The sequence below is a fragment of the Myripristis murdjan genome, chromosome 21 (genome assembly GCF_902150065.1).
Source record: "Myripristis murdjan chromosome 21, fMyrMur1.1, whole genome shotgun sequence".
Lineage (NCBI taxonomy): Eukaryota > Metazoa > Chordata > Actinopteri > Holocentriformes > Holocentridae > Myripristis > Myripristis murdjan.
Genome location: NC_044000.1, coordinates 14,717,485 through 14,725,318, shown reverse-complemented (window position 1 = coordinate 14,725,318; position 7,834 = coordinate 14,717,485).

Sequence of the window (7,834 nt, the reverse complement as noted above, 5' to 3'; positions counted from 1 at the left end):
GCGTCAATGGCTGCAGGGAAGGAATCTGACACTGAAACTACCCCACTGAGATAAGATTCTCTTCAAATCTGTGCCTATATTTAATTTGTTTGCCCCCCTCGACATTCACATTTGGAGCCACAGTTTTACAAGGGTTCTCAAATCCTGTGACTAATAGTTGAGTGTATGGCTTCCAGCATTACTAAATGTTTTCCCTCAAATGTTCTCAAAACACAGTTTCTCCTGGTACATTTGCATACTGTAATAACTGGACACTTTATCATGCCTTCCAATGATCAGTTTCATAGATTTGTTCATAAATAAGAAAACTCTCACTTGAAAAGACTGACCCTTAAAAAACTGAAGCTGCAGCAATTCATTCTAAGGTATAAATAAAGTTTTATCTCATCTGACAACCTTTACTTACAGGACAGTGATGTTGAAAATGGAGTCATCTGGGTTTTTGAAATATGGTCTAATATTTTAAGGTAAAAAATGTAAACATGCAATATAGTCTTTTGCTTTGCAGCCCTTTAATTTTATCCTAATTATCACATCTGGTGGCACATTAGCACTTAAAACTGGACAAATCCATTGTTAAAGAGCCACCTCAGCTTTTCACTGTGATTATTTTCAAGGCCAGGTGGTTCTATTTGGGCACGGATAAAATGTAACAAGAAGGAATGAGTCAGCAGTTCGAATTCACAGTGAAGTGATTAAAGGTAGTAGTGAAGGCCCTTTCTGGGAGGAAGAGATTAAGATGATGCTACTCTCTCATCTCTCTCAAAGTCACAACCATTTGATGTGGTCCCTATAGGCTCCTCATCCAAAGCCAGCTTGACGTTCCCTGGCAACAGATCACAAATGAAACACACATATCCAAATATGTTTTGATGAGAGTGGCTATCATTAGATGATAAATTGAAAGATTGGCTTGGTACATCACAGAGTGCATTTGAATTTCCTCCTGCTGAGAAGTTGGTGACAGAGAAGAATTCATATGGCCCAAGCTTGAGATTTTGAAAACATGTAAAATATTTCTTCCTTCACTGCTGCATACATATAATAAATACATTAGCACTTTATCACTCCCTCATAAAAGTGAATGCAGAGAAGAACGTAATTGTTTACATGAAATGGCAAGCAGAGCTAAAAGCATAGTCCCCGTTCACTTTGTTTAGCTGTCCCCTCCTGATTGTACCTGGTTTATCTTTAACATACACAGCACTGAGGGCAACAGGCCTTAAGGACTTCAACTTTTAATCCTTCTGTTGAAATGCTTTTCCCAGTGGCAACAGTTTGTACCTCATCAAAAGAAGGTCAGAGTTTATTTAGGAACCTACACAAGCTCTCTTACTGCAGTCTCTTGAGACAGCTTGTTTGTGAAATGTGCTTTAGCATTTAATTTAGCCTGAGCATTATTCAGGGTATGTGCGCGTGTATGTGTGGGTGTCTGTGCATGTGTTCATGCGTCCGTGTGTGCGTACAGCACATATGTGTATGTGTACGTGTGTGGGTGCATGTGTTGATGTGTATGGATGTGTGCATGCGCGTATGTGAGTGAACGGCCCATTACGTATTCTGCTTCCATATGTCCCCCATTTTACACAGGGGGATGATCATATTAGAGTGAGTCACACTTGACCTCCCTTGCAGAGGATTTAAATACATCATAAATTTACTCCAATGTGGTCAAATTATTGATATGTTTCATGTATGCCATGTGAAAGCTTGTTGAATATGCTATCAGTTTTATTGTCAAAGTGATGCGATCACAATAGCCTGATTGATATAAATAGGGACTATTCATTAACCATGTTTCCATATATTATGAACATTATTGTCCATGGTCATTGTCGAGTTTGGAGGCGATGGAGCAAATGATTCAGATAAAGCGCTGTTTTTGAAGGCATTCATACACTGCATTTATGAGCTGAGGTCTCACTCCCTCATTGCTTTCACTGATTTCCTGATGTAGTGATGGCCATTGTACATGGATGATGCAATTAGCACAGATACATTAAACATGAGCCATGAGCCGGGCACTGGAATAAAATGGAACAGATGGTAAGCATATTTTGAGCTGAGCCAGTCTGAATAATTTCCCCAACTGATGATACAGCACCGCCAAAACAGCCACCGAAACTTCCAGTCGGCTGTTAGCAAAGTTTCACTTCATATATTCAACTCATCTTGATTTGGCCCTTTGTCAAAATCTTGGAACAGCACATTTTATTTAGAAATGTTTCTGACAAGTGCAGAACTTTAAAAAATGTGAACGTCTGGGGCGGTTATAAAAGCGTTAATGTCACCGTCTCAACAGGCTCTTCCGCTGATTTAATTACTTTAATGTAGATACAGTATTCAACTAAAGGCAGTCCTAACATACTTTAAAATCAGTAGCACTTATTCATAATGTGTTTTCAGAGGTAAATCCCTGGCCCATGCAGCAGGTTAAGCATGTCATGTTGAGACTGGATGTGTGTCCATACTGGATGTTTATACTTGAGGGGATTGTTGCCCTCAGACCTACCTGTCAGTTTAGATAAGAGATAGCAGAGCATTTTGCTGAATGTTTCCTCCAACATACAGGGTACAATACATCTCATACATCTCAATAAAGCAATATGCCCTAATAGATTTTTCTGGAAAGTGAGATTATTAATATTTTCTAAGAAATATGAACATTTAGTTGAGACAGCCAAGCCAAACCACAATGGTCATTAGCTGTTAAGAAATTAAACATTTCACAGTAACTTTTTGTTTTACTGCTTTATGCATTACAGTTGCTGAATGATTCATTCGCTTTGACAAGTAGCCCATAACTGAATTAGGCCTGCATATGCAATGCTGTGAAAGCTATCAGACTCACCCACGTTCAAGTTCATCGCCTGCGGGGAGCCTACTCCCCATTCTACCCCAATTAAGGCTGTTTCTCCATGTTATTGCTTTCCGTATAACTCTCTAAAAATGAAGTACAGTTAAGAGGGAGAAAGGAAAATAAGGGTCAAATTCAAGATTGAGGCAGCCAATTAAGTAGTATTTTTATGCTCATAAGAGGGTTTATATAAACAGCTGTGTCAGCCAGTCATTCAATTGTCTAGACAAAGACAAATAAGGTGTTCTTTCCACGATGTATAGTGCATGTCACTTCTTTTCACTCTGAATCTGCAGCATGGAAAAAGCAACATTAGCATATTTAATCAGGAACCTATTGGTGGGTTTAAGTTCAATATGCATTATGTTGTTGAAGTTATTCACTTGAAGCATGTCTGAAAATTATCTGTGGGCAATTCCTTGTGCTATGAATCATGTTTAATGTTGCATAGCGCAAGCAACTTTGTGACAAAAGTGACCTTACCCTCCTATCTTTATCTTCATTCTCTGAGGTCCTGTCACTTACTGATCTCAGCGATCCTTAGAAACAACAGCAAAAGTGGAAAATTAAGGTCTTTGTAGTTACACAACGTGACAAAAAGGAGGGTCGAGAGAAAGAAAACAGTGGGGTTTAATGTTCCATCCTGCAACATTTAGCTCAATCAGCTCCCTGTGGCTGGATGCTGAAGGGAGGTTTAACTCCTGTGGTGACAGAAAGTGGAGCCTGTGAGTCTGCATGACTGTATTTTTCTATAGCATCAAAAATGCATGCAGGTGAAGTGCATTATGGCTTACATCGGGTGCAATGTCCAACATAAGCACAGAGCTGAAGCATTTTACCCACCAAAGTACTGCACGTTGCTCCTGAGCATTTAAATACAGTACATGACTGGGTTTTTCATAATGAAGCATCCAGCATCAATTATTAATTAAGAGTAAAATCTGTTTTAAAATTCTTAGAGAGAAAAAATCCCCACGTTTCTGCCTGGTTTTGCTATGCATAGTCTGCTTGACAGCAATTTGAGCACAAGAACTTTGCAACCTAAGAAACATACAGCTTCAGATTCTTTAAATATTCATTTTACATAGTTGTCTGTGAACGGGATTACTTGGCCAATTTGTCTCATATTAAAACACTAGCATGCTTTAAAAATAAGCGACTTGAAAGTTGGAGTGTGTTTAATAACTGAATAGAGAGTTAGGGTGGCAGAAATAGGTAAGGTGAATGCCAAAATTATGTTGTAGCTGAGTACAAGCAAACAGCCAAGTGTTTGTGTAAAGTGCACAGTGTTGTTGGCAGCATTTAAGCACCTGACTACCTGGGAAACACAGTGCAACACGGTCTGCAACAGGGAAACAAATGCAACACCATCCAGTCTCTTCAAATATTCATCCCACTGCTAAAGGAGAACACAGGAATGACAGTGAAGAACACAGATTCACTGAATGACCAACAGCAAGACACATTACAGAGGCCTCGCCCAGCCAAGTGAATCCACCCTTGAATTTACTGTGGATTTCACGAGACGGACAGTATTCCCACCGCTCTGAACAGGAAGAGAAATCATGACTCAAAAACAATACCTGAACAGAAAATGCTGATTTTTAAAGCACAGGTTGAGTCCTGGCATTATGAGGACATCATTTAATCCGGTTGCAGTTTGCTGTTGCTAGGTAACACGTGCTGTAAGGGGAAACCCTACAACCATCATGAAGTATTTAAAACGCATCATTAATTGCTAATTTTCAGACAAAAGTGTTTGAATACTTATTTTCAGGGCTATTATTCACCTTGGGAACAGCTTGTTGTGCTTTTACCTTGATTTCTCCTTTCAAAAGCCATACAAAGCCCGTGTGGTAAACTGAATTGCCTTGGCGAACATAGATCAGCTAGATCCTAGATAGTTAGATCAAAAGCTCTCATGTATCTCACACATGCAGATGGATAGATATACTGACACGCAAACACACACACACACACACACACACACACACACACACACACACACACACACACACACACACACACAGGCTCATGCACGCACGCACACACACACACACACAAACACAATCTCTTTCTCATAACTCCATACTTATCAAACAGTTGCCTCCACAGCAACAGAGCTGAGGATGCAGCCGAGAATCCACCACCCTCGTCTGAACAGGCTTATTTTTAGCAGGCATGGATTATGTGAGAGCACTTGTTTTATTTCAGTCCTACTGGCTCTGCTTGAAGCACCACAATTATTTGATGCCCTTCTAGTATGCAGAGTCATTTTCCTCAAGCGTTAGCCTACATCCAACACATGGATGAACAAAGGTGATACATAAATAAAGTATATTTGAATGACTGAATTTCTAGAGGTCCTTTCGCAGTGCACAGAAACATCCCTCCTGGCCAGTTATTTGGGCAAGTACATCCTGTTTTTACTTATTCTATAATATCACTTCACTGACTTGAGTAATAGGGTAATTTGTCATGACTAAAAATTAAGTCCCCCATAAAATGCATTTCATGCATAAAAACGGCATTAATTATATCTCGTTTGCTTGTTGCTTGAGTGAAGGCACAGAGAAACAGGAGCTGCAACTTGCTACACATCACACAACATGACAGCAAAAAGAACAAACAAAAAATTTAATTAGACCATAGATCATTCTTCAGTGACAAATTACTGTATACCAAAGAGGCCAGAAAGATGTCGGTGCTGTCAGATTCACATTGAACAGTGTGGCAAGACTAAAACAAATAAATCACATTCACATATCACATTCTGTACTGGACTAAGTGCGGTGGCTTTCCTTGGCTGGTGAAAAGGCAACAGAATAGATCGTGTGCTGCTCATGCTCTCAGGGCGATATTTTTGGCAAAGGGGGGCGACAGTTGCACACTGATCTTAAAGCAAACATGAAATGGAAGGGAACAGATAAAGAGAGCATCAGGCAAACAGGCTCAGTATTCCACAGAGAGTGGGCTTGGGTGTGATGTGTCCTCAGCTCCTTTTCCCTGCGCTGTTGGCGACTAAAGCAGAGATGGATTCTGACTCAGGTGCAGACAGAGCTGTTTTGCAGACGCCCACACCAGTTATCTTACAAATACAATACACCAGAGACGAGGCATCTGTTGGGCTGCATGTGTGTGTGTGTGTGTGTGTGTGTGTGTATGTGTGTGTGTGTATGTGGGTGGGTGTGAGGGTGTGTGTGTGTGTGTGTGTGTGTGTGTGTGTGTGTGTGTGTGTGTGTGTATGTGTGCATGAAAAAGATGGGAGAGAACAACTGTGGTCAATCTGAAAAGTATTTGACTTGCACGTACAGTTCTTAATAAGCCGTCTACACACAAATAGATGGCAGATTATTGAGCATCATTTGACCTTTCATTTTGATGTCTCTGATATTGTGTTCATTTCAAACTCGGAATTACATACTGTTGAAAATAATCGGGCAAAACAGGAACAATCGAATCTCAACACTGTGATTCTCCCGAGCTTTAAACATCGTGCACAGTGCAAACTGGACAAGGCGACGTGCAGCGGCACTACGCTCCGACTACTGCTTCCACACCCACTTATCAAACCTGTTTGTATTGTCGGGATAAAGAGGAGCTGAGGGATCTTGTGGAAAAGTGTAAATGTAAAACAAGCCATAACAGAATCTGACAAGAGACAGAAATATCCTCTGCTCCTCTCTCCCCCTCTGGTGTTCTCTTTTACACTCTCTCAACCATTTTAATCTCCCCCTTAATACCACCCCTTGCAGACTCAACTTTGATCACTGTCATTTTGCAAACTTACAGGATTGGAAGGATTGAGACATATGCATTATTCATCCCACACACCAATTTAGGTCTCCTCTGCTGCTTGTAATGCACTTCTCTCATCTCCCTGTCAGTTTTGTCTTTTGTTCAGATGCTCTATCACAGGACGGTACTGATCTTTGGGGATCTGTAATGGGCTACAAAGTTTGAACCAAAAAGGAAGCTTCAGAAAACCACACAGTTATGAAACAATGTAAATAAATAAAAGAGTGACATTATAACAATACATAAAATTACTGAAGTGTTTTGGCCTCATTGCCCTTGTTTTAAAGTGCCTATTATTATTAGCATATTACTGGTAGGTATTTCATGTTGTTAAACAACGAGAGTCTCCGAAGTATAAGGGCCTTTCCTAGTATATCTGGCTTCAGTTTAACTATAGTGTCAACAGGCGTGTAAAACAACAAACAATAATATCACCCTCTTTGTTTCACTGTGCAGGTATTGTCTAACCAACAGCACGAGCGCCTTGAGCAAGAATAAACACTTAAATGCCAGCTCCCCTGACCCAGAGAGCACCTCTGTAAATCACACCCAGAACTCATGAGCCCATGACTCATGAGTTCTGGGTTGCAATGAAAATGAATTGAAAATCACAACAGCAGCCTTGCACAGTAGATTCGCTTTCATGGCAAATGGATTTCAGACTTATCTGTGCTACTTAAAGGAGATCACCAAGTAAAACCACTTGACATTTCCTCAGCTGATTTATGGGTACATAAAATGGTATGTGTTAAGAAAGGTTTCCTACAAATCACCCCTCATTGAGCTCCAAGGTAAGTGGAAATTACAAGCTGACTGGCAATCCAACAAGGTCACATTTGTATGCTCAAACCGGGCTCATACTGACCCAGGCGTGAATAGTAAAGACCTGTTTTCAATACACCCTGAAACACGTTTACATGTTGCATTTGAAATGGCAGACCATGCATGTCACATTAAAGGTGGAAACAAGCAAATCATCGTAATGACATTTGCCTTGCTTCAAAGTGTCTCATGCAATACAAAGCCACCAGCAATTCCCTGTTAGGATGCAACACTCTTCGGGTTTGATACATTATTCCATCTTGAGGTCGACACATGACGTGGAGCAGGCTCTTCTCTTCACTGAAAAGAGTGTCAGCAATCAAACAGTTTTCTCCCTAAACATTTTTGGTCAAAATA